Genomic DNA, 5,746 nt, shown 5'->3' with positions numbered 1-5,746 from the left:
TAGCTCAGAAGAGTGTCTTGGTGTACAACAAAGGAACCTTTCTACAACAATGCCACGGTGACCTCTGGCCTTTGAAGTATTGCCTGCCAATCATTGCCCTTTGGCTTTTTGACCTGTCATCTTAATCTTATCAAGAGATTTCTTGTCCCAAAGTTGTGTGGCTTATGGTTTAATGCATGGGAGCAAAGGGCACTCTTAGCTATGAGGTGTTGGACAAATCACCTTACTTGCTTTATAAAGTGGGGTAACTTTCCTTAGGGAGAAATCAGCAGAGTTCAGTGAAGCAGTTTCTGCCCATACCTAAGTCTGTCAGCATTCAGTAAATGAAGCTGCTGCTGCTGGAAAAAGTGAAGGTCAGTCCATTAGGGGCAGGGCCTGGAGTAAGGCCAAGGATGCCAGAGAGCTCGTTTGCCATACATCCCTTCTGAGGAACCTATTCTGTAACAGGGCTGCCCCAGAGGCAGAGCTGCTTTCCTAGATGGAATGTACAGGAGGTTGTGAAGTAATCCTTTGCCTGTATGCGGCTGGGCCTGGGCCTTTGTGTGCCCGGGTTCTTAAAGGCCTAAAACAGGACCTTGCAGAGAAGACCTTGGAGATGAGGTGTGTGACAGCTGTGACCTCAGCTGAAGCCGTCCTTTCCGTTTCCATCCTCTGCTTTACTTGGTCTTGCCCCTTGCTCCTTAGAAGCAGTCTTCCTTTTCTGTGGCTGTGAAGAGACATTTACAGAAGAGTTTATTGGGGCTTGCATAATTTCAGAGGGCGAGTCCATGACCATCATGGTGGGGAGCATGGCGGCAGGCAGGCAGGCAGGCCATGAAGCAGTACCTGAGTGCTTACATCTGATCTCCCAGTAAAGGGAGAGAAAAGAGCTAACTGGGAATGGCCTAGTGATAGACCTCCGAATCCTACCCAAACAGTTCCCACCAACTGCGGACCAGTCGCAAATACATGAGCCTATGGGGGCCATTCCCATCAGACCATCACAGAAGCTTGCTCTGGGCCAGCAGCATGAGGATCCTTTGGGAGCTTGTCAGAATGCAGCAATGTGGACTTGCCTGTTTTGTCAGCTTGCAGTGTTAACAAGACCCTGGGATTTTCATTATCGCTGAGCACTTGGCACCTTCTAGTCCATTTCCTCACCTTAGGGCTAGAGCTCTTCCAGCAGTGCTAGTGGTTAGAGGAGGAGAAAATTCAGGGTAGCCCTCTTGAGCTACCATCACTCCAAGTAAAGCTAACAAGGGCAGAGGGTGAGGATGCTTCACATCAGGTCAGGGAAACAGTGCAAAGACTCAGAAAACTTTTGTGAGGCATGAGAAACCAAAACAGCCCCAAGATGGGAACAGAGCAGCAGCCTGTGTGGTTTTTTTCCCCCCAAGAGAGGCATTTGCAAGCATGATGTAAGGGGTTAGTCCTGATTATTGGAGGTGGTGGCTTTGCTCATCTGTAAGTCTGACAGCCCCATTCTTCTGTCCCTTCAGTAACTTGAGAAAGCCATCTAGAAAACACTCCAGTCTGAGGTGATCCTTTGAGAAGGTTTTCTCTGGAATTCATAGAAATCTGCAGATTGCTGAATCTTTTCCCCCAGGCCCGTGTCTCTTAAAGCTGAAAATGGCATCAGTGGACTCACCGGCAGCCAGGGAGGGTTTGTGGCCTGGCGCAGTTGAGGCTGGCACTCCTTACACTTGAAGCAGATGTTGGGTGTGGCCACATGAGCAGCCCAAGGGCAAGCCAGGCCACCTGCTCTGGTGTCTATGGCTTTTATTTATGCAGTGCTGATGGAAGCCAGGGTCTCACATCTGCTAGGCAGTTGCTCTACCTCTAGTCCAGCTCTGAGTGTTGGTTTTGTATCCTGAAACTTGGCTTAGTTTGATTCTAGCAGTTTTGAGGAGTGGAGTTTGTATTGTTTCTAAATTAAGGTCATGACCTCTGCAAACAGACTGGTTGGCTTCCTTATAATGTGAATGCCTCTCCATTTCTTTTAACCAGTATGTGATGGGTGAATGAAGGTTCCCAGAAAGAAGCTGACCTTCCACTGAACCTCCTGCAAGGCTGATTAACTAACTAGAACTTCAAGGATTGTAGAGAGTTTGGAATGTTGCAAGCCTAATTACAATTTATATAAATAGGCATTCCTTGCCCACTTCTGTGTCTGACCTAACATCCTGTGACTAACAGATAAACCCTTTGGAATACATTAACAAAACTCTAGTCCACCAACCAAAAAAGCAAATGTCATCAGAGAGCATCTGAGGCTTATAGTGAGTTTTCCTGGCTTGCCATAACCCATCTTCCTAATGTTTCCACCAATGTGCTCAAATAGTGCCTTAACCAATGTTTGTTACGTTACTATAAAAACTCCCTAAATCTGCCTCCACATTGGAACGTGGAATCTGGGGTTACCTAAATCTGTGTTCCTGGGCCATGGTCACTCATTTTTGGCTCGAGAATAAATTCCTTTGGGACTGGAGAGATGGCTCGGCTATTAAGAGCACTAGCTGTTCATATTGTGAACCTGAGTTTGATTCCTAGCACCCACATGGTGACTCACAACTGTTTAACTCCAGTCTCAAGAAATATGACACCCTCTTCTGGACTCTAGGCATCAGAAACAGAAATGGTGCATAGATATGCAGGCAAAACACCCATACATATAAAAATAAATAAAAAATTTAAAAGGTATAAACGATCTCATATACCATTTGAGATAAATATTGTTTTGGTATTGATGATCTTTATTATTCGAAGGCATATTCCTTTTGTACCTACCTTATTGAGAGCTTTTACCATAAAAGGATGCTGAGGTTTTGGGGGTTTTGTTTTTTGTTTTTAAGATAAGGTTTCTTTGTGTAACCACCCTGGCTGTCCTGGATCTCACTCTGTAGCCCAGGCTGGCCTCTAACAGAGATCCGCCTGCCTCTGCCTCCTGGGTGCTGGGATTAAAGGCATGTGCCACCACTGCTCAGCAGGATGCTGAGTTTTATTAAATTTTTCTACATCTTTTAAGGTGATAAGTACTTTTGTTTATTCTGTTAATGTGGTATATTGTTGGTTTGCCTATGTTGAACAGGAAACATCAGAAAATGGTAAGACTGGAGGGAGGGGGAACAGGGGTTGATATGTAAAAGGAAAGAAAATCTTTTTTTTTTTAAATAAAAAATTATATATAAAAAAACCAAAAAACACATTCTTGTTATAACCACCTAATGAAAACAAAGCCTTGGCAAGGAAAAGCCACTTTTCCAAGGCCACACCAAGGGCAATGAAGCCAGGATTTCAATTTAAGTAATATGAATATGATTCAGTATCCTATATTCCAGGAACTGAGTGGGAAGACAGGGTATTGGGAAAGAGAGAGGGAGAAAGAATGGTATTTAATTTTTTTTTTTTTTGGCTGCTTAGTCAATAAGTTTATTATCTTTATGAAAAAATCTTCATAGAAAATTGCTTTAGCTCTCAGCAGCCCTTTCCTGAGCTCTGAGGAAGCTTGCCTTCTTTTGAGCAACCCGATCTTTCTTCTGGGGAAGAGACGTTTTGGGTCGGTTCCACCTCTTCTTCACTTCTCTCTTGGGCTTCTTCTCATAGACTGGATTCTCTCGGATAGCAGCGTGAGCTTTCTTATACATCTCCTCCATCACGTCTGGAGTCACGTTGTTCTTGAGGTACCGAGAGAACTGTTTCTTATAAGCATCTTCGTCTTCCTCCATCAGGTAGCACATGTAGTCTGCGACATTCTGACCCATGATGTGCTTACGGTGTACTTCTGCGTTGAACTCCTTGCTTTCAGAATCATAACCAGGGAATCGTTTGGTACTATGAGGAATAGACAAGCCTCCATCCACAACTCCCTTCAGGGCCCCAAAAACTTTATTGCCAGTTGTAGTTCCGGCAAGACCTGCATCCAAATAGCAAGTGAAGGCACCTGGCTGACCATCAATGCTTTCCACATTGTATTCATCTCCAGTCACCTCCACTTGGCCTTCATAGATCTTGTCCATACCAAACCTATTGAGAAGCCTGCGGGCCAGCAGCAGGCCAGTGCAATAGGCGGCAGCATAATTTGTCAGGCCGACTTTCACACCGTACTTGGGCAGCTCGTGTACATATGCTGCGCACACGATCATGTCCCCTTCTATACGGGCATAGGCAATCTGGCACTTGATATCTCTGTTGGTTACACAAACTATCATCCTGTATTTGGGTGTGTTGTACTTATTTTTTTTTTGGATCACCAATCGTTTCCGAGCATAGTAGTCAGTTTTACCCACTCCCCGCCTTCTAAATCTCACTTGGTATCTCTTAAAGTAGGCTTATTCTTGACAACTTTCACAAACCCCATCCTGTGGAACAGCAACCCGAGACCGCGGCTCCACACAGACCTGTGGGCCCAGCGGCGCTAGGGGGAAAAGACCAGAGTGTGGTGCCGGTATTTAAAATTTTATCTGCTTCCATCCTTTGTACAGCAACCCAATATTAGTATATATGTTTATTGCTCATCAGAAGAAAAATGGTAAGACTTTCCCCCATTTAATGGGGGTTTTACCCAAAGAGCCATGGAGTGGTGCTGGTCTAAGGCCAAGCCTGTGTGTTCTGAACATTGATCACCAGGCCTCCTGCTGTGCTGCCGTTCTGGTGCTTCTGTGGTGCTCCTGCAGCGAGGGGCAAGAAAGACTTCTCTCTCCCAGTCTTACCAGATTGGCATCGAAGACATGAACCTCACACTGATTTTGCAATCTAGAAAACCAAAGAAGGCCGGTACGGAGTCTATGAAGGCATTTCGAGTATTGGCAGAGTGGACCTGCGTTTGCCTACCAAGGCCCAGATCACTGAAACTAGGCACTACAGAGTACTTTTGGAGCAAAATATCTCTATGTTAAAACAGTTCAACTTAAACATTAACCAACCAACAAAGCAGAGCAGGAACTTTGAAGTCTACTCTATCATACAATTAGATCCTTTACATACTTTTAACTATAATCAGTCACAGCATTAATCTAACCTTGACTTTTATCTCGAGGCTTTGACTTAAAATTACATATGAATTCACCTTGAATCCTCGCTTTTCCCATGTATGTGATTTCAGTACCTACTATAGACACAGCACTTTAATCAGGCATCAAGAAAGGCATCGTCAGCAGCCCGATGTCCTCTGCTGACCAGTGTGGGCACCAGGCACACACCTAGTGCCCAGACATACACACAAGCAAAGCACTCCTTCACATAATTAGTTCAAAGTCGACTCAAAGAAATGGAAGTCTAGATGGACCAGCTATTAAAGGAAATTAATTCTAGTGGACTGGAAAAGGTGTTCAAAAATCTTATCTCAGGGGCTATAGAAATGCCTCAGCGGTTAAGAACACTGGCTGGCTGCTCTTCCAGAGGATCCAGGTTCATTTCCCATCACCCTCATGGTGGCTCCACATACAACCCAGCAAGGCAGCCATACACATAAAAGTAATAAAATGTTCAAGAAACTATTTAAAAAAAAAAAAAAGTCAGACATGGTGGTGCACCCCTCCCAATCCCAGCACTTGGGAGGCAGAATAATCGTTCTCTTAAATTCAAGGCCAGCCTGGTCTAAGTATCGAGTTACTGGACAGCCACGGCTACACAGAGAAACCCTGTCTCAAAAAACAAACAAACAAACAAAAAAAAAAACCTAAAAGCCTTCTCCAGGGCTGACTAGATGGTTCAGTATGTAAAGAGCTTGCTGTTCAAGAATGAGGACCTGAGTTTGAATCCCTGGAGT

The 5,746-nt window shown here is 44.7% G+C and overlaps 1 pseudogene; it reads right to left on the bottom strand.

The window, feature by feature from the left end:
• Positions 1-3,385: 3,385 nt before the first annotated feature.
• On the bottom strand, positions 3,386-4,342 carry LOC131908554 (large ribosomal subunit protein uL18-like; annotated as a pseudogene).
• Positions 4,343-5,746: the final 1,404 nt, after the last annotated feature.

This window comes from Peromyscus eremicus, chromosome 4, assembly GCF_949786415.1.
Source record: "Peromyscus eremicus chromosome 4, PerEre_H2_v1, whole genome shotgun sequence".
Taxonomy (NCBI): domain Eukaryota; kingdom Metazoa; phylum Chordata; class Mammalia; order Rodentia; family Cricetidae; genus Peromyscus; species Peromyscus eremicus.
The sequence above is the reverse complement of the archived record's forward strand: the minus strand, read 5'-3'. Positions and strand labels throughout refer to the sequence as shown.